We start from the raw sequence: 22,652 nt of genomic DNA, 5'->3' as shown, positions 1-22,652 counted from the left end.
ATTATTTGAATATGGGCACACCGATTGGGCAAGGTATTAACGGCGCTGCAGTGATGACGGGCCGGGTACGAGGCGAGACAGCTAGATCTGTGTGACTTGTTGCAGAACAACAGGTGAGAGCGCAATTAGTACACTCTGTAGTGTACGCTCTTAATTTAGTTCTAGCGCATTCATGTAAGATACCTACAGTACGGAACAGTATCGGAACCATAAAAATTATGGCGAACATTTATCGACAGTCTCCATTTGACTACTGCCTTTTGAAGAAAACTGTGGATCAAATCAGTTCATCTCATTCAACGCTTTTCTTTCTTTCTGAAATGTGGTGAATCATAAAGCTTGTGGCTGTCGAAAGCTTTGCAGGAATACTCCCTGTAGCACGTGGAACCGTTGGGCCCCTAGAAGATGCTACCATTAGGGATGTTGCCTATTAAGCTTAACAGCTGTTGTTGTGACGGGTTTGTTATATTTGAATTTGGTTCTAAACACGTGATACGTAATATGATTGTTATAATAATGTAACTACTGAAGTACATATAAAGTCAAAATGAACACGTGTCTTTTGTTGTACAACGTCTTCATTGCTGTGACTATAGGTCAGAGCAAAGGTACATTTATATACACGGACAGAGCCAGTCTGTCACCTACGATGAAACAGAATGTCGTTGGTAATAAAAGTCAAAGCAATGTTCAATAGAAATTCTTTCTTGAAGCACTGTTCTCAGAGGAAGTTCACAAAGATTGGCATGGACTTGCTATTAACCTGATGAGTCTAACTGGTTTTCTCTAACTCTGTTGTCGCCAAATGTGGTACTCTTCTTGCTGATTACTGTGGACTAGCCGTTAACTGGTATGTAGCCTAGCGCAGAACTGACGTGGTACCTGTGTGTCGGTCTGTTTCAAGACAGGCCGCCGAGCCGGCCGGTGTACCCGTGCGGTTCAATGCGCTTCAGTTTGGAACCGCGTGACCGCTACGGTCGCAGGTTCGAATTCTACCTCGGGCATGGATGTGTGTAATGTCCTTAGGTTAGTTAGGTTTAAGTAGTTCTAAGTTCTAGGGGACTGATGACCTCAGATGTTAAGTCCCATAGTGCTCAGAGCCACTTGAACAAGCCGCCGACGCCGGCGTTGAGAACCTCTTTGGGCGTGTCTTCTTACTTCCGCCTCATTGGTGTGGCCACCGATGCTCCTATAGCAAGGAAGTGGAGTCGATAGCAGGCGCCATCGATACACATATCGTCTACACCACAACTGCAATCCGTCATGGAAAATAATGTTTATCGTGTCGCTAGCTATACTAAGAACAGCGTTTTTCTTTTACAGCTAACCTAAACAAGACAATGCAGACTGACAGTGTGGACTTGTTCGACACTTGCAGCCATACGAAAACAATAAAAACATTTTACAAAATATTCGGAATGAATGTTAGTTCTCAGTTCTCTTTGAGGAGGTGAAGCGGGTTAATTGTTCAAGAATGTCTTCAAGGCAAATAAAGCACATCAACGTACCACGACAAACTGCCTAAAAAGGTATTTTACGCTTTTATTGACCATGTGAGGAGGGGAAGGTTCCTTTTAAACCACTTGGGGAAACGACGGAAAGAATTCAGATGCTTCTGTCTGAGAAAACCACTCCAGGGCAGAAATAAGTGTTAATAAGCACAAATATATGAGGATGAAATTTAGGCATATTTCTGAGTGAGTATGAGATACCATGCAATCACTGGAAACCTGTAAGACGAAAACCTGCCACTGCAATAGAAGCTACGGTCGCAGGTTCAAATCCTGCCTCGGGCATGGATGTGTGTGATGTCCTTAGGTTCGTTAGGCTTAAGTAGTTCTAAGTTCTAGGGGACTGAGGACCTCAGAAGTTAAGTCCCATAGTACTCAGACCCATTTTTGCAATAGAAGCCTTTGATCAGTGCGAATAACAATCTTCCAATTGATAATAAGGCTTCTTATCATTGTAGCCACACTCCCGTTTCCAATGCGACTCCTGAAAAATGTTTCTCGTTTCTAAGGAGGCTAAAAACTTAGATTGGAAGTAAAATGAAAAATGAAAGACTTGTCAGAGTTACTCTAATGATGTTAATCGTTATCTGGCAGTGAAACTAGATTCTGAAAGAATTATAAATTAAGATAGCAATAAGATACAAAAGGCCAAATATAACACTTTAAATTAAAATCATTATTGTTATTCATTAAATCACACTAACTTAAATGGAAGACCTGTTGTTCTTGCTCTAATGAATGTTCATCATGTTCTGGCAGTGCAAGAGGATTCCGAAGAAATTGGAAATAAGCTACCAGTAAGATGTAAAAGACCAAATATAATAATTTAAATTAAATCCATTATTGAAAATTGCTGGGAGGTTACCAAGACTCGATGTTAGGACCTTTGCCTTTCGCGGGCAAGTGTTCTACCAGTTGAGCTACCAAAGCACGACTGCTGACTGGCCTCACAGCTTTTCTTCCGCCAGTACCTCGTCTCCTAGCTTCCAAACTCACAGAAACTCTCCGACCAAACTTGCATGGCTAGCACTCCTGGAGGAAGGCCAATGCCAATGCAGACTGTCAGCGTAGACTGTCATTCGGGAAAATCATTATTTCTGTTTGTTAAATTACATTAAATTAGGGCCCAAAGTCACAGCTAAATGCCAAAAAAACCCAAACTTAAATGTAAACAAATAATATAAGAATAATATAACTATATTCTATTAAACAATTTAAATAACTATATAAATAAATGACATTCTTATATTTTTAACTTTTTTTCGTTTGTCGTAAATAAATACCGTAACACCTACATTACAAATGTTTTATTTAAAATTGCTTCTATAAACTGGCGTTCGCCTGTAACTTTACTTGCCTGTGCTACGGATTCTGACGTGTTTATAGGATTTTTAATTTACAGTACTTTTTATTGTGGTTAAAAGACACGCCTTTGTATGGGGTGAACGAAATTACGGTGAAGTCTAGTTTAGCTTTCCAGAGGTCAGTGTTCGACACCCACAAGCAAAATGTATGTAACTGATGCTGACGATAGTAACTACTACATACTCGCCGAGTTCCGAGGACCAATATCATTGTTCAAAATAAAGGAAACCTTATGAAAATGTGAAACTAGTTGTTACTAGTGTAGTCGGTAGTTTAGCCTAAACGTCATCCTAAGTTACGGCAACTTTTTACCTGGTCTTCAAATCGTCAGATCTTCAAATCGTCAGGTACTGCAAGGCTGCGGAAATAGTCTTTAATATCATTGGTGATTTTTATTTTATATTCGTTAGGCCATGGTCTAGCTTCAGATTGATGGAAACATACTGAGAACTGAAAGTACGTTGCTCGCTACGGGCGGCTTTTGACGTCAACTCACCACAACGTACGATCATCCAGTCGCATCTTCAGAAGAGTTAGCATTACAGAGCGAGGTCCATGACACGTCGGCGCAGCTCCGTGATCTTAGGCACGGGCCTTATGACATCATGACCCGACTGATGCTCGTCTACGGGTAAACAGTTCCACTTAAAGAGTTTCAGTTTGGATTTCCAGTAAGTGCATATTTTACCCCCTGAGGATATGACAAGAACATGTGTTACAGCATTATCCAATGCCCATCCAACCGAAATTACGAAGCCTTAATTGTATGGTCAGTCTTTACTGTAACTGCAATACTTTTCTCTCTTATTATGTGGTCAACTATCGACATTAACTGATTGAATGGGCAAATATTTTAGTCGCACCGTGTTCTGCACCATAGCAGTTAATTCTGTTTCGATGAAAATTAGTGTCTTATCCAGGTCTTTCGTAAATATTCCACTTTGATGGCCACCTATGTATTTCAACTTCCACAAACAAAAGCTCTTCTAGCCTAAATATAAATTCACTTCCTCTTCAAAAATCTCTTGCTTCAAAACATCTCACTCAAGTTTCTTCGCTGTGTCTATTCTTCAATCCAGGGTGTAAAAAATGCCACGAATTCCTAGAGGAGGTATTAGCGGTCTAAAACTACACCATTGCCCATTAAAATTGCTACACAAGAAGATATACAGATGATAAAGGGATATTCATTACACAAATATATTATACTAGAACTGACATGTGATTACATTTTCACGCATTTAGGGTGCATAGATCCTGAGGAATCAGTACCCAGAACAACTACCTCTGGTCGTAATAACGGCCTTGATACGCCTGGGCATTGAGTCAAACAGAGCTTGGATGGCGTGTACAGGTACAGCTCCCCATGCAGCTTCAACACGATACCAAGGTTCATCAAGAGTAGTGACTGGCGTATTGTGACGAGCCACGTGCTCGGCCACCATTGACCAGACGTTTTCAATTGGTGAGAGATCTGGAGAATGTGCTGGCCAGGGCAGCAGTCTAACATTTTCTGTATCCAGAAAAGCCGTACAGGACCTGCAACATGCGGTCGTGCATTATCCTGCTGAAATGTAGGGTTTCGCAGGGATCGCTTGAAGGGTAGAGGCACGGATCGTAATACATCTGAAATGTAACGTCCACTGTTCAAAGTTCCGTCAATGCGAACAAAAGGTGACCGAGACGAGTAACCAATGGTCCTCGATACCATCACGCCGGGTGATACGCCAGTATGGGCATGACGAATACACGCTTTCAATGTGCGTTCACCGCGATGTCGCCAACCACGGATGCGACCATCATGATGCTGTAAACAGAACCTCGATTCATCCGTAAAAATGCCGTTTTTCCATTCGTACACCCAGGTTCGTCATTGAGTACACCATCGCAGACGCTCCTGTCTGTGATGCTGCGCCGGCTGTGTGCCCGTGCGATTCTAGGCGCTGCAGTCTGGAACCGCGTGCAGGTTCGAATCCTGCTTCGGGCATGGATGCGTGTGATATCCTTAGGTTAGTTAGGTTTAAGTAATTCTAAATTCTAGGGAACTGATGGCCACAGATGTTAAGTCCCATAGTGCTCAGAGCCATTTGAACCATATTTTTGCGATGCAGCGTCAAAGGTATCCGCAGCCTTGGTCTCCCTGCTGATTGTCTATCCTGCTGCAAACTTCGTCGAACTGTTCGTGCAGATGGTTGTTGTCTTGCAAACGTCCCCATCTGTTGACACAGGGATCGAGACATGGCTGCACGATCCGTTACAGCCATGCGGATAAGATGCCTGTCATCTCGACTACTAGTGATACGAGGCCGTTGGGATCCAGCACGGCGTTCCGTATTACCCTCCTGAATCTACCGATTCCATATTCTTCTAACAGTCATTGGAACTCGACCAACGCGAGCAGCAGTGTCGCAATACGATAAACCGTAATGTCGATAGGCTACAATCCGACGTTTATCAAAGTCGGAAACGTGATGGTACGCATTTCTCCTCTTTACACGAGGCATCACAACAACGTTTCACCAGGCAACGCAGGTCAACTGCTGTTTATGTATGGGAAATCGGTTGGAGTATTTCCGCATGTCAGCACGTTGTTGGTATCGTGACCGGCGCCAGCCTTTTGTGAATGCTCTGAAAAGCTAATCATTTTCATATCATAGCGTGTTCTTCGTGTCGATTGAATTTCGCGTCTGTAGCCAGTCATCTTCGTGGTGTAGCAATTTTAATGGCCAGTAGTCTAGATAAAAAGTTCCTGTAATAGTATGTTAGGAAACCACCATCTATTACGATGTAGGCCAATCGGTCTTCTCATTCCAACCGTAGACAGTGGTGCATGTGGTTACCATACACCTTGACACATCCTTCATCTCTTCTTCGTAGTGAATCCTGCACTTTATCAAATACTCCTGGCTCCTTACGGACTGCATTACGCCTGTTAGTCACACGCTCATGTAACATCTGAACATTTACAACGAACAGCAGCACAAGTATTGACCCACAGTGCGAATGATACCGTAGTCTGAAGTTGTCATCCGCGCAGAAAGACAATGATTGTAGTTAATACACGACGAAGCATCACACCATTCTCGACAGATCTTGAGACAGTACCTCACTCCAACGTTTCATGGGCAGTGGATCGATCGAGAAGTACCTGTAGCATGGCCTTCCCGTTTACCGAATTTTAATCATTTTGATTTCCGGCTAAAGAGACACATAAAGGCAGTGGCACGTGTCCAAGCCATCGACGACTCGCAGCCGTTAGAGGTGTGTGTGACCAATGCACGTGACGCAATCTGAACTGTGCCAGGTGTTTCAAACGTGAGTCACCGCGAAGGAGGACTGAAGGATGTGTCACGATGCATTGTAAGTACATGCAGCACTACCAACACTCTCAACTGCACCGTAAAAGAGGAATAGGAATGAGAAGACACATTGACCTGTATCTCGGCAGGTATTGGCTCCTTGTCGTATGATTATACCAATATTTCTTGTAGTTCTGAGCAATATTGCCTTTCTGAAGAATACATGAGGCTTCTTGTTAAAAAGAAAAGAGAGACCTGCACACAACTGCCTTGCCTAGGTTATCGTAACATTCTTTCCTAACCTTGTGACAGGAGTGCCTAAAAATCACATCTCTAATGAGACGCTTAAAGTAGTAAATGAGTTTTGCTATTTCGGGAGCAAGATAACTGATGATGGTGGAAGGAGAGAGGATATAAAACGTAGACTGGCAATGGCAAGCAAACCGTTTCTGAGGAAGAGAAATTTGTTAACATCGAGTATAGATTTAAGTGTCAGGAAGTCGTTTCTGAAAGTATTTGTGTGAAGTGTGGCCATGTATGGAAGTGAAACGTGGGCGATAATTAGTTTGGAAAAGAAGAGAATAGAAGCTTTAGAAATGTGGCGCTACAGAAGAATGCTGAAGATTAGATGGGTCGATCGCATAACTAATCAGGAGGTATTGCATAGAATTAGGAAGAAGAGCAATTTGTGGCACACCTTGACTAGAAGAAGGGATCGGTTGGTAGGGCATGTTGTGAGACATCAAGCGATCACCAATTTAGCACTGGAGGGCAGCGTGGAGGGTAAAAATCGTAGGGGGAGACCAAGAGATGAATACACTAAGCAGATTCACAAGGATGTAGGTTGCTGTACGCACTGGGAGATGAAGAAGATTGCACAGGATAGAGTAACATGGAGTGCTGCATCAAACCAGTCTCCGGACTGAAGACAACCACAACAACAACAACAATGACGGTCGACGACATTTTATGAAAAGTTTGTCGGAAACGGAAGATTTCACTTCCTTCCATTTTTTCATTTTGTTTGAAGACCTTACTGTTAAAATTATTTGTAATATTCTATATCTCGCTTAATTTTCTAATACGTTGGTACAGAAAATCTCTTCGTTCCTGCGACCGAATTTTATTTTAAATGTGGCAAGTCACCTTTATTTCAGATACTATTTTATTTTTTAGAAAATACAGATAATGACATGTTAACATATAACTTCTTCTTGTGTCGCCGAAAAACAAAATACTTAAGTGATTGTGATTCTTAAGTTGCATTTTAGGAAAAACATTTTATGTATTATTTCAAGTCATTCCTATCTGTATTACTGTCTGTGGTTAGAAGTAGAGATCTTTACGTTAACAGGAAGTCAGAATAGCGATGAAAGTTTAAATAATCATGATATTCATTGCACGTATCATCAGCGTTTAGCGTCGGACCTGTTGAAGAGAGAGAGCCGTCTGCAAATTACACTTCTGCAATAGCTACTCTGTCCATTGCGAAATCGCGCTCTCGCCTCTTACTAAAGAGCTTCAGTAATCGCCGGTATTTCCCTGCCTTCTAAACACCAGCAACTTTCATCTTTTGTTTATGGCTGTAGTAAAAGGTTAGAAACTAGAGGTGCATTACATTTCTGTCAAGTTTCGAAATAAGCCCTTCTTTTCTCTCGAACGTCTTTTACAATTTTTATGTTGTTGTAAGAACCTACTAAGTAAACCTTCCCTATGAAAAGTCCATCGTCAAGTGTAGCGTTTGAAATTTTGTTATGCTTTTCGTGTGAACATAATATTGCCTTTATAAATATTTTTGGCTTAACTTTCAGTCGTCCTTAATTGCTAATCAAATGTGTCAGTTATTTGCTGCGGTCGTATCGCTACAGTCAACTGGCACGTTATAGAATAAAAGAGAGCTTCTTTTGTCGAAAATACTCTGATAGGAAAAATATCACAACACCAAAAAAATGGTTAATGTCGAGTAGTGAAATTTCGGGGATACATTTGTCTGGGTAGCATATTTAAAATTGCAAGACCGCAGGTTAATGTAAGCGCGAGATAAGCCATTACAAATGTGAAATGCTGATACATTAATAACCAAAGTAACAGCCACACTGTTGAATGCAAGCACGGAAACGTGCATGCATTGCAGGTGCCGGATGTCAGTTTGTGGAATGGAGTTTACGCCTGTCGCACATTGTCGGTCAATGAAGGGGCGGTTAAACCTGTTTGTGGATGGCGCTAGAGTTGTCCTCCGATGCAGTCCCTCATGTGCTCAATTGGAGAAAGATTTGGCCATCGAGCACGCCCAGGCAACGTGTTGGCTTACAAATGCGCTATGTAGGCGAGCGTTATCCTACTGGAAGACACCCTCTGGGATACCATTCATGAATGTCAGCACAACAGGTCGAATCACCAGATTGACGTAGAAATTTGCACTCACAGTGCATGATAAAACGACGATAGTGCTGATGACGTCATACAAAATCGCACCCCAGACCATTACTTCAGGTGCAGGTCCAGTGTCAGGTATAGATACAGTGTGTCTAGCACGCACACCGGTTGGTTGCAGGCACTCAGCTGTCCTCCTCCTAACCAACACACACCAACACTGGCACCGAAGCAGAACCGGCTTTCATGAGAAAACAACACAGTCTTGCACACTGATCTACAACGAGCTCTCGCTTGACACCAATGAAGTTGCAAACGTCGGTAATTTGGGGTCAGCAGAATGGGCGTCTATCTCAGAGTTGTCGTCGAAGTAACCCGTTTGTAGCAGTTCGTTGTGTCACTGTGGTGTGAATTGCTCAAATTGCTAATGCAGGTGCAGTACGATGCGCCAGAGTTTGAAACATCCCCTTACAAAAATTAATGAATTACTGTGCTGATAAACCTCTTACGTTATTTGATTTCCTAACAGCTCAGCAGAACTGAACGTACTCAGACATTTCTCTCTTTACTTATTCTTATCAACACTAAACTAACGCACAATATTTTTAGCGTGACGCAATCTGACTTTCAATAATCCCTACAAAATAATGGCCCTGATTAACAATAACCTATACCATTCATGAATCACTTACCTCACAAAAATCTTCGTTACTCGAACTACTGCAATACAGCGAATGCCAATACTGCCAGCTAAATAACAGATTTTAACTATTGAAGGCACTAACTACTGATAGGCATAGTCAGCAAATGAAACATTTTGATAGAGAACAATCAATATATTTACCTTAATAGTGTTCAAAAGTCATAATATACATGTCAGTTCATGACATCCAGTCTTACAAATTTACTCTCTCTGATGGACACACGTCCAGATCATCCGCTCTGAAAACTCCGCCATCTCTCTGCCCACATCCACCACTGCTGGCGGCTCCCCTCCAACTGCGCAACGCTACGAGCAGTTCACGTCCAACTGCCCAACACTACAATAGCAAATATTCCAACAATGCAAACCAGCCACAGACTTCACACAGCACAGTCAGTGATTTTCATATAGAGCGCTACATGGCGTTACCAACATAAAAACCTGAACAGCGTACTTAGAAGTTATACGCCAAACTCGGTGGTCTTCCCTCTCGGTGGTGCGATGTGACCGTCCGGAGCCCGGTCTTCTTGCGACGGTAAGTTCTTGCGATCACAACTGCCTGCAGTGATGTAGGCTGGCTACAATCATGCAAAAACTTTCTACAGTATCGCAGAAGGAACACCCAGCTTCTCGTAGCCCTGTTACACGATCTCATTCAAACTCAGTAAGGTGTTGATAACTGCGTCTTTATCGTCTTGAGGGCAATCTTCACTAACAGCAAGTCACAACGTCGAGTCTCAAAGGAAACTGACGCATACGTCTGTTACGGAATGTAACTACTGGCCATTACCATTGTCACCACGAAGATAACGTGCTACAGACGCGAAATTTGACTGACAGGAAGAAAATGCTGTGATATGCAAATGACTAACTTTTCGGAGCATTCACACAAGGATGGTACCGGTGGCGACACCTACAACGTATCGACATGACGGAAGTTTCCAACCGATTTCTCATACAGAAACAGCAGTTGAACGGCGTTGACTGGTGTAACGTTGTTGTCATGCCTCGTGTAAGGAGGAGAAATGCGTACCTTCACATTACCGACTTTGGTAAAGGTCCTATTGTAGCCTAACGCGATTGCGCTTTATCGTATCGCGACATTGCTAGTTGCGTTGGTTCAAATGGCTCTGAGCACTATGCGACTTCAGAGGTCATCAGTCGCCTAGGACCTAGAACTAATTAAACCTAACTAACCTAAGGACATCACACACATCCATGCCCGAGGCAGGATTCGAACCTGCGACCGTAGCGGTCGCTCGGTTAGCGGTCGCTCGGTTGCAGACTTTAGCGCCTAGATCCGCACGGCCACACCGGCTGGCTTGCTCGCGTTGGTCGAGATCCAATGACTGTTAGCAGGATACGGAATCGGTGGGTTCAGGAGGGTAATACGGAACGCCGTGCTGGATACCAACGGCCTCGTATCACTAGCAGTCGAGATGACAGGCATCTTATCCACATGGCTGTAATGGATCGTGCAGCCACGTCTCGATCCCTGAGTCGACAGATGGGAACGTCTGCAAGAACATGTCGACGACGTTTGCATGGACTATCAGCTCGGAGACCATGGCTGCGTTACCGCTGACGCTGCATCACAGACAGGAGCGCCTGCGATGGTGTACTCTACGACGAACCTGGGTGCACGAATGGCAAAACGTCATTTCTTCGGATGAATCCAGGTTCTGTTTACAGCATCATGATGGTCGCATCCGTGTTTGGCGACATCGCGGTGAACGCACATTGGTAGCGTGTATTCATCGTCGCCATACTGGCGTATCACCCGGCGTGATGGTATGGGGTGCCATTGGTTACACGTCTCTGTCAACTCTTGTTCACATTGACGGCACTTTGAGCAGTGGACGTTACATTTCAGAAGTGTTACGACCCGTGGCTCTACACTTCATTCGATCTCTGCGAAACCCAACATTTCAGCAGGATAACGCACGATCGCATGCTGTAGGACCGGTACAGGCCTACCTAGATACATAAAATGTTCGACTGCTGCGCTGCCCAGCACATTCTCCAGATCTCTCACCAATTGAAAACGGGTGGTCAATGGTGGCTGAGCAACTGGCTAGTCACAACACGAACTGTGGTATCATGTTGAAGCTGCATGGGCAGTTGTACCTCTACACGCCATCCAAGCTCTGTTTCACTCAATGCCCACGAGAATGGAGGCCGGTATTACAGACAGAGGTGGTTGTTCTGGGTACCGATGTCTCAGGATCAATGCACCCAGATTGCGTGAAAATGTGATCACATGTCAGTTCTAGTATTATATATTTGTCCAATGAATACCCGTTTACCATCTGCATTTCTTCTTGGTGTTGCAATTTTAACGGCCAGTATTGATGTATTCAAGGAAAACCTAATTTGCATCCTGAAAGTGTCGCGAGTAGCGCCACTGTTATGTGACTGGCGCGAAATTTTATTATACATCCTTTTTCAGATGTAGAAGCGCCCCTGCCAATATCGTCATACCCCACAACTCCTTGGTGCTGCGATTTTTTCAATCAGTGTATTGCATAAATGCCAATTTACAAAAACCAAGCTGAAGTATGGACATGAAGAAGCAATGAAAACAACGGCCAGACGTGACCTTCACCTGAGCCTGCCTCGTCTGTCCACAGAGCTATGTTTACCCGTCATCGTTCGTGAACACATCACAAAATTTTCGAAATGCATACCTCCAATTTGCGTTACGCGTTATGAGGCTCTTCAGGAAGTCGGTCGCGCTAGTACTGCTTTGTGCTGAGAAAATTCTGGCGTCCAGCGACGGTTACTATCGCTACAGTAGCCTTGACGCCCAGCGCGGCCTATGGGCCAGCCAGGACAGCGCAATGCGACGCAACGCAACGCCGCGGACACAACAGCCGCCCACGCCCAGGGCCGCCACCGCCAACCGGTTTGGCGCTCTCGCAGCGGCACCAGCAGTCTGTGGAGGGACGCTTTCACTCGCGCCGCGCACAACCCAGCGTGCCGTATCCGCGTCCTGCCGCCAGCCGCTCAGCTGCTAGTACACCACGGGCCGCGGGAACAGCCAGCCGCGCGCAAGCTCTGCACACGTAAGTGCTATCTACCCCTCTTTGGCGTTTACCGCTTTTTCATCCCCACACAGTGCATATTTCGCTGTCATCAACGTAGCTCTCTGAGACAGAATCCAGCACTCTCGAACCAGTCCTCAGGTAAATATTCTTTTCTTCGTCAACTTATGCCTGCGCTTATCTTCGTACACAGAAAGCTTTTCCTTGGGTAGAGACATTTGTGTTACATGTTGCGAGAAAAGGTCATTTACTATATAATTTTATAAGCCGCCAGTTCAGAAATTTTTTGTTGCTTGAAACTCACTGGCGGTCGGCCTGTGTGGCCGAGTGGTTCTAGGCGCTTCAGTCAAAACCGGTCGACCGCTACGGTCGCAGGTTCGAATCCTGCCTCAGACATGGATGTGTGTGATGTCCTTAGGTTAGTTAGGTTTAAGTAGTTCTAATTTCTAGGGGACTGATGACCTCAGATGTTAAGTCCCATACTGCTCAGAGCCATTTGAACCATTTTTTGGAACTCCCTGGCAAATTAAAATCGTGCGCCTGTCCGAGGCTCCAGACATTTGCCTTTCGTGGGCCAGTGTTCAGACGTCTGAGGTACTCGAGCACGACATTCGACCCGACCTCAGAACCTTACTTCCGCCAGTTCCTCGTGTATTAACTTCCAAACTTCACAGTCCTGCTTTAAATAAGACCGTCTCGGTGGAAAAATCTTTTTTATTTACAGGAACTGACGTGTTTCACCCTTTTAGGTCATCATCAGATTAGCGTAAAAATTAATAGGGAATACGAACATTCGTCCATTAATGCCCACGTATGGCATTAAGATAAAATCCCGCAAGGATTCATCGTCCTATAATTGGTGTGGCCGGCTTAGAGGACTGACTTGTAGTGTTTTTGAGCACATCATCTACTATTTCTCAGCTGTATGCAGCGCTCCATGCTGTTATGCCGGAATGCTGTTGGCTTCGTGCTACGTTCCGTAATGCTTTTATTCATCCCATTGCAATAGGACGATAGTTCCTTATAAACATATGCCACATGTGGGCATTAATGGACGAATACTGGTTCTCCAAATTAATTTTTACGCTAACCTGACGGTGCCCCAAGAGGGCGAACGAGTCATTTCTAGTAAACAAAAAATATTTTGCAAGAAAAATTGTCTTATTTCAAGTCATTCATAACGGTTGTTGTTCTACGCGCCCAGTATGGAATGGAATCAATGCCACAGTTCTCCTGTGAAGCTTGTGAGACTAGCAGTCCCAGAAGAAACATGAAGCTTACTTGATGGTGTTCCTAATGTTAAACTGCCTGTTAGAAGCTAAACTTTGAGTTTCCTGTTTTGAATGGTGCGCATACCACATCTTCAATCTGATAGCTGACATAAAAAGCTAAATGTTGGTGACAAAATTCGACTCCAAGAATGCGTAGACAAATATAATTGCTATAGTTCTAAGAAAATCATGCACTGCCACAAACTTATTGTTATCAGAAAATCTATAAACTTTCATGAAAAACTGATTACTTTGAAACTAAAGCTGCTCTTTTCGATGTATAATTAAAGAAAGAATATGTGTTCTACACTATTTGCCTCACCGGAGTAGTACTGGATAACGCTGTACAAGCTACTATCATAGCTAAAAAAAAAATGGTTCAAATGGCTCTGAGCACTATGTGACTTAACGTCTGACGTCATCAGTCCCCTAGAACTTAGACCTACTTAAATCTAACTAACCTAAGGACATCACACACATCCATACCCGAGGCAGGATTCGAACCCGCGTCCGTAGCAGTCCCGAGGTTCCGGACTGCAGCGCCTAGAACCGCAAGACCACCGCGGCCGGCTATTATAGCTACAGCGCGAAGCGATAACAGAACTACTTATCTAAGTACTTAGATATGCAAACGTGCAATGCGTTCTCTAGAAACATTTCTTTCGTTCTTGGGTCATAATTTTACATAATAGTTTTAAATAAACTGAAAATTAATTAACTGGATGTGGACAATGACTCTGGGTTAAATGAACTGAATAGCAGTCTCATACCATTTGATTTAATAGCGCTTAATGAAACATGAGTAATAATAGTTAAGCTTTCTCTGAAATCGCTTAACTATAATGCAAGAATTACAAAAATTAAGCTAAACATGTATAACCTTTACTTAAACAAAATTCCAAAATCTTGTTCTTAAACCGTTTTCTGTTACAAAAAGCGACAATCACCACAAAAAAAAAAAAAAAAAAAACAGAAAGAATCCAGATCTGAATGTCTGGCGAACTAAAAGTACTGCATTATAAAAGCAATGTCGCAAATCAAACAAACTTAATCATTTCCTGTAATCCATTCTTCACAAAGCGTACAATCGTACAAATGTAAAACTCAGTTTCCTTTTTTCCCACAGTATATCTTTCATTAGATCATAACATAATTCACAACAATCCACATTGTTTACTTCTTACCGTTACTAAAACAAAACTTGACTGTTTGTTTCCTTTCCTCTCCTCGCGATCAACAGAGAAATCTGGCGCGCACCTTCGCAAAGATCACCTGATCACCTCTGACTCATCTCTTTGCAGCTCATCTTCTCTGCCGAGGCCCCTCGTTTAACCACAGCCTGGGGGGGGGGGGGGGGTGCTTCCAGAATTAATTTTTCACTTTGCAGCGGAGTGTGCACTTCTGTGAAATCTGTATGGTAGGAGACTAGGTATTGGCGGAAGAAAAGCGTCGACGATACGGGTAAATGTTTGGTAATTACCTGTGATTGACGGTTTAAGACCCAAGGACAGATAGAGTGTCTGGGTGTGAAATGACCATGGAGTAAGGACGAACGACATCCCATTTTCGATCACACACACGGAACCTGAGTTTTTTCTTTCTTATAACGTGAAGATAACACGGTCTCGCGCCCGTTCTAGCGAAGGGAATCGGTACAGAGCTCTTTGCTATATCGGCGTACGGGGGGAGGGCTGGTAGGGAGAGGGGCCTGGGTGTCACTCGCGCTATGAATTTTGCTTGCTGGGAGTACTTGTTTCTTGTTTTTCACTACATCCATGGTTTTCTTTATTTTTACATTTTTCTTTCCTACCAGCAATTTGCTGGAAAGTGCGTAGCCGTCGATGTTGGGGTTACATTTATGTTGACACTATGAAAATTATTTTCTCTTTAGTATATGTTACAAAATATGTGGCAATACGTAGCCAAGTGATTAAGCTGTCGGACTTAGCTCGCATTTCCTTTCCTCCTTTGCCATTTCAATCAGGTTGCCAAAAACAAAGAAAAGAAAAGAATAACGTTCCATTTCCATTTCCCGACAAAAAAAAGTTGGTGGAGCACTTGCCCGAGTAAGGCAAAGGTCTCGAATTCATTTGTCGCTCTGGCACACAGTTTTAATCTGCCAGAAGGCTTCACACCAGCGCACACTCCGCTGCAGAGTGAAAATTTATTCTTTTTGTTACTTGCTGTCGCTGCTACTCGTTGTTCCCACTAATCACTAAAGTTATTGGCAGTACCGGGCAAAGTTATGGAATCACCACATAGGATTTGAATTGATTTATTGATTACTACGCTTGAAATCAAGGCGGGGCATTTCATACTGCTATCTAAGCCACATGTTGGCATAAACCAGTTGCCACTGACGAATTATGTGTCCTCCATTTTTTTTTTGTGCTGTTCATTGCGATGTGCGTTAGCATTTACATTTCTGATGATTACTAAATAGAGAACTGTAAGGGAGGCATAAATCTGTCTCGCGAGCTTGGAATCCTCAACCGACGGATGGATCTTCGCGGGGCTTCACAGAGGCCCACTGCATGACACACTGTGGAGAAACCTGAGACTGAACACTGAGCAGTTGTGCACACGCTCGTAAACAGAATGTGTACGTTACCGCCTTTATTCGCTTAGCTGATCAGAAACTGATGATGGTGTTCCATCTGTCACATGGGCTCTAGCCGACTATCTCAGGTTCGAGTATCACTTCCCACAACTACTTTGAGACTTTATCTTAAGTCATCGATATAGACTGAATTATCTAGTAACGAATTGTCTTCTTACATCTGCCACACGACGTAGGTGTATCACTCTGCACTAATAGACTGGAATAAGCCAGCTAAACCAGCTCCACGAAGGCGTTACGAAGAACACGAATACGATGTAATTTGTAAGAAGAAGAGAGGTGCATGTATCTGTATATTATCTGTTGAAACCACCGCCCCGCTTGTGCTGGAGGTTACATACTGTGCCAGATCTCATCCTCCCCCCCCCCCCCCCCACACACACACACAATTTTTTCCCTGCGGCATCTGTGATTGGTACGCTATATGGATTCTCTTTACTTCACTGTATGAGCCCGAATTCGTCTATTTTTTTCCTTGTGGTCACTACACGATAAGTGTGTTATATTTCGTCAGATTTACAGGATCTGCTTGTCCTCAAGTAGTGTATTTACGACTGCTGAGACACTATATTACTACATTCAGCTTTCATTATATGAAGTTATTAACGTATGATTTTGTTAGTTTAAAATATGATAGTAGGCTTTAAACCGACTATCTTTAAAAAGAAGGATCTTCGTTCCTCGTGGTATTATGTGTGTGTGAAACCTTATGGGACTTAACTGCTAAGGTAAACAGTCCCTAAGCTTACTCACTACTTAACCTAAATTATCCTAAGGGCACACACACACACCCATGCCCGAGGGAGGACTCGAACCTCCGCCGGGAGCAGTCGCACAGTTCATGACTGCAGCGCCTTAGACCGGTCGGCTCGTGGTATTAACTATGCTTATTTAATATATGTGCATGGCTATGTGCACAAGGTGCTTCTTGTTTTTAAATGTTGTATTTATCACAAGCCTTTACATTATGTGCTACATTTTATCTGCAAGACAACTTGGCGTGAGGTCCAGCTCAAAATGAAGATCGTCACATTGACCAGAAAATCGGTTAGTCATCAACGCGTTGGCCCTTCACGACAGTTTCTGTACTTCAATTGATAAGACCAAGTGTCGTAGCCCATAACGATTTATTTTCCAAAAAAGAATATTTTTCGCATTTAAATCAAGTGGCAAAATGTTCAAATGTATGTTAAGGGACCAAACTGCTGACGTCATCGGTCCCTAGACTTACACACTACTTAAACTAACTTATGCTAAGAACTACACACACACCCATGCCCGAGGGAGGAATCGAACCTCCGGCGGGAGGAGCCGCGCAGTACGTGACATGGCGCCTTAAATCGCACGACCACTCCAGCGGCAGTTGATTGTTTTCGTTGGGGCCCAAACTATGCACACACTTTTCTCTTCTTCAGAACTTTCTGGAGAATGTTTTGAACGCTTGAAATGCTGAAATGCTTGAAATGCTGCTACGTTCCTACTTGTAACACAACAACGTTGACGCATTACGGTCGCACGTCCACAACATAACACTGTCTGCTCACAATTGGCTAGTCAAGAGCAAACCTGTTGTTTATTTTTATTAGTTCAAGTGGTCACCGTAGTTACTGGCGCTGACATCGCTTATACGCCAGGAATGAAACCAGTCTGTGAACATTTTGGACAGACGATGTACGTAATTACTATTGTTCCTGGCCAATAAGCCGGCCAGGTGGCCGAGCGGTTCTAGGCGCTACAGTCTGGAACCGCGCGACCGCTACGGTCGCAGGTTCGAATCCTGCCTCGGGCATGGATGTGTGTGATGTCCTTAGGATAGTTAGGTTTAAGTAGTTCTAAGTTCTAGGGGACTGATGGCCTCAGTAGTTAAATCCCATAGTGCTCAGAGCCATTTGAGCCAAAGCATTTCGATACAGATTCGTTTAATATACACTGGAGTATCATGGAGATGCTAATTCAACTCTAGTGGCAGACGATTACGAGAAAAATTTTCTGTATCACGAGGAGATTTACATTTAAAATTCTGAGAACGCACATTTCAAGAGGAGGAGCTTAGGAAATATCGTTCCTGCCCATGTCGATATTCATTTATCATTTATAAGTTCATTTTGTGCTTCAGAGTCGTGCAAAACACATTTTAAAGTTAGTGATTATATGCTCGCAAATAATTAAATCTTAATTTTCTTTAGTTTATGGTGAAATGGCGAGTATATGCGACACAACCTTCATACACTACTGTCGCACGTCCACTATTTTACACAGATTTTTGAGTTTCTCAAGGGTAATAAAGAAACAGTCGCTATCACAAACATTTGCAATATGTATCCAAGTGCGTTAGACATTCGTAAGTGCAAAAGGTGGTTTCCTGAGTTCGGATCCGGTAAATTTGATCTTTGCGACTTGGTTCTGCCAGGAAGAACAACAACTTTGGACATTGATACGTTGAGAGCGGAACTGGAAGCAAATCGATTTCATACAATCGAGGAACTGTCAAGCACTCGTAACCAACCTTGGTCGACCATCCAGGAACATTTGTACCAGACTGATAAAGACAAAGCCAACTGATCTACCACATGCAACTGAATGCTTCTAGGGCAAAATACAGAAGCTGTTTTGATCGCGTCATCACCGGAGATGAAACACGGGTCCTCTATGATAATCCAAAATGAAAAAAAGCAGTGGTTCTCTTCGGATGAGTCGCCACGAAGTACAGGCAGGTTCACACCTCAAGAAAGGCGTTGTTGTGTGGTAGGTGGAGTATTCGCGGGGTCGTTCAATTTGCAGTGCTGGAATTTGGACAAATTGTGAATACAGGCGTTTACTGTGAATAACGGATGGTGTTAATCGATTTGTAATTGAAAAGTACCCAGCGATTGTAAACAGAAAACGCAAGACGGCACTGCGCCAGATGAATCTTGGAAAATAGGTGGGAGGTATTGCCTCAACCACCATACGCGCCGGATACTGCGCCATCGGATTTCGTCTTATTCCGATAGCTACAACGTTTTATAAGAGCCATAAAACTGAGAAAAAAAGGGAGTTGTCCAAAATGCCATCCCCTTATATTTTTCTCAAAAACCAGTCGACTTTTTTATCGATCCGAATGGGAAATGTGCGCAATATATGACAAAGGGTTGTAGATAAAGAGGGTGTTTAGATCATTGATTAAAAATAAAAACTTATCAACAATTTTTTTGTTAGAATTAAATGTAAAAAAAGACGTTTCATTGCGGTCCTTCTAATATTTCGTCCGACATACATCCAGCAAAATGACTATGATAGCAAAATCTCAGGAACTGAACTGCATAACGAGGTTTACAGACGACGGTCGTTCTTCCTTCACACGATTCGCAAATGGAGCAGGGAATGACGGATGTATTACTAGTTCAAGAAGTACTCTGCTTCACATACCGTGCTGTTGCTTGCTAAATGTAACGTAGTCCCACACAGGAATTTTCATAGACAAAGTTCGAGAATCATTTCGTCATCTTTACAGCTCTTGAAATTAACTGGAGCGGCAGTAATAATTATTTAGAAAGGAGCTGGCTGCAAATTTTGTGAACGATAAATTGGAGTTTAACAACTGTTTTGCATACAAAAATACTGAAAGAACGCGAAACTACTATAGCAAAAAATGATACAAATCAGATGGATAACATAGTAATAAATAATAACGTGAATAAATTTAAATAGTTCCAGCTATATCTGTGAATATAATCAGACTTTGTTGGCACCCTTTACATCTAATAGCTTCTTTTGAATTTCTGAACGATTTTCTATCAACGACACAGGATTCTCCATAAACTGTTCTCGACATTTTCTTAACACGCCGTTTAAACATATGGTGATTACTAGAGATTTCACCAAACGCTATTTTGTTCCTTTGGTATTAGTTTCTTTTCCGATAACTTCTTAAATGACTATGTTTTCAGATCTTTATGCCATGAAATCCTCAGTTTAGTTTTACATATGACATAAAACTCTGGCATTATAACGTATACCGTCACTGGCGGATCAGTAACGTCGAAGTCCTCGAGTCTTTGTGGTGCTCGGGCAGAAAGATTTACAGCTGACCAACATATCACAAGGATGTCGCGGTACTTTAGTGGCGAGCGTTCTACGCCGCGGAGTCCTTCTACTCGCCATACGTCTACGTCACCGCTCGCAGCGGCGCTTCCAATGCAGCACGTGACCCGGACGTCCCATTGTACACCGTATTGGTCACAACCAGAGACACCGACGGATGCAGGAGCCTCGCCATTCAAGGGATAATCGTAAACTTAAACTGCAGGATCACCTACCCACTCGTCAATTTCCCCCACCACCACTCGATGACAAACCATCACAACAGTACGACCCTGAACTGCTCGTGGGGTAATGCGGCTACCACAATGTTAATTTAGTCGTGGGGTGTTACGTGTGTCCCTGACGGGACTGGCTTAAATGCATCAAACAAGGGCGCCCATAACCGGCTGCGAGGGGGAGCCACCCTCCCACACAGTTTCCAGGGAAAGCGAAAAAAATTGTTTAATAGGGAGTTCCCAAAGAACGCGATTTAAAAGTGGATTCTGCTCAGGTTTTTAACTTGAACTTTTTCATGGATACTTCCAAATCGCCATTCTTCTTTCCTGTTTCAAAATATTAAAAGCTCTTCATACCATCAAATGTACACACTGTCAGTGTGCGACCTTGGTAGTGAAGACTTCTGGAATTGTGCTGTATAGACGCGGAAGCTATGTACCAGCGTGCGGCAAGGCCAACTGGCTGAGATTTCAATGCCATGTGTCAGCGAACGACTTGCGTTCTTAGAGTGCGTGTTGTAACCGTACCTCATTTACGCACGCGGCGTACGTCTTTTTTAACCGCCGGTAGTGTTCTATGGTTCACCGATCGGCCTGGGTGAGTTTTGGCATTTTTTAAAGGAAGAACAATGCGGGTTGTGGTACCTGCGTAGTCGCGTTTAGAGAGAGAAATCAGTGGTGTGTATTCGTATTGCGTGGTCGGAAAATACGATATGCACACATTACTGAGTAAAGATTTGCCTTATTATGAAGATTTAGTTTCCTTAAGGGGCGTTCAAAAAGAAACGAAACCAGTACCTGTATGTTAGAAGAATTGACCCTGGCTGTTAACACACTTGTCTCCCTTCACCTCTGACGACGATGTCCAGCTATACGTGCGGAACTGGTTAACATCGTAACCCCGGGAATTTTATGAGACAGCCATTCACCGCCTTTTGTCACATTGGGACAAGTGTCTCAACTGCCTGGGTCAGTTCTTCTAACATACAGGTACTTGCTTCGTTTCTTTGTCAACGACCCTTAAGGAATTAAATCTCCATAAAAACACAAATCTTTACTCAGTATTGTGTGCTTATCATATTTGCCGACCACGCAATATGAATACACACCATTTGTTTCTCTCTGTAAACACGAGTACGCAGTAACCACAACCCGCATTGTTGTTCCGTGAAAAATACCAAAAACTCACCCAGGACGATCAGTGATACTTCTTCCGTAAATATGCCTCCGGCCAGTTTCTTTTTGAACGCCCCTAATATAATAAAATACTGTCGAAAAAATATCTTAGTTGTGGGCAGCATTTTCAAACAGTGATTTGTTGCGTTCTTTAATTACTGATGTTTTCTGCACTATACGGCTGCCGTTCTCAAAAACATTTTTATTATTTCATGTTATCTATAAAACGTTTATTCACACATGTTTGACAGGAAAGTTAGCGCTGTTCAAATGAGTTACGCTGTCCCATCAACATTTACATAACCACCATACGTTTGATTTCCTTTCATGTTACATTCACAAATAGAGTAAGGGAAAACGACATTTTAAATGCCTCTGTACGAACTCAAATTTCTCCAATCTTATCTTCGTTGTCCCTATGCGCAATGTACATATTTTGGCGGCAGTAGGATCGTTTGGCAGTTCTCTAAATTTTCTCGACAGCATTTCTCGAAAAGAACGTCGCATCCCTTCCAGGGATTCCCATTTGAGGTAACGAAGCGTCTCCGTAACACATACGTGTTGTTCGAATCTACGGGTAACAAATCTACCGTCTCACCTATGCATTGATTCAATGTCTTCTTCGCCCTGGTACGGATCCCAAACACCTGAGCAGTACTCAAGAGCAGGTCGCACCAGCGTCCCATATGCGGTGAATCACTCTTTCCTAAAATGTGTCCAACAAACCGAGGTCCAACATTCGCCTTCCCTCTCCTTATTTTACTCTGTGGCATTTGTTTTCTTTCATACAGTTAGCATTTTTATATTTTATAAATACACATGAGCAAATCCTTGATGCTCATGGCACACAAAAGCAAAACAGCCTTTGTTACTGAATGGCTATTGCAAGAATTCCTAAAGAAAGCAATAAGTTAATCAGTAACCATAAATGTAGATTCTCTTATTCTTGGCGATTATTAAGGCGTCTCTGAATCTAAGTATTAAGGGATCAA

At 43.1% G+C, this 22,652-nt stretch overlaps 1 protein-coding gene across 2 annotated transcripts in view; it reads left to right on the top strand.

Moving 5' to 3' along the window:
* Positions 1 to 12,165: 12,165 nt before the first annotated feature.
* Positions 12,166 to 22,652, top strand: part of LOC126187567 (alpha-tocopherol transfer protein-like) — a 123,153-nt gene continuing 112,666 nt past the window's right edge. Inside the window, exon 1 of one of the 2 annotated variants that reach the window (XM_049928726.1) lies at positions 12,166 to 12,316. The gene's annotated coding sequence lies outside the window, so the exon portion shown is untranslated. Of the gene's footprint in view, positions 12,437 to 22,652 lie in introns of both variants that reach the window. The other variant, XM_049928724.1, reaches the window with a different exon arrangement.

This window comes from Schistocerca cancellata, chromosome 5, assembly GCF_023864275.1.
Source record: "Schistocerca cancellata isolate TAMUIC-IGC-003103 chromosome 5, iqSchCanc2.1, whole genome shotgun sequence".
Lineage (NCBI taxonomy): Eukaryota > Metazoa > Arthropoda > Insecta > Orthoptera > Acrididae > Schistocerca > Schistocerca cancellata.
This window is presented reverse-complemented; position numbering and strand designations above follow the sequence as displayed.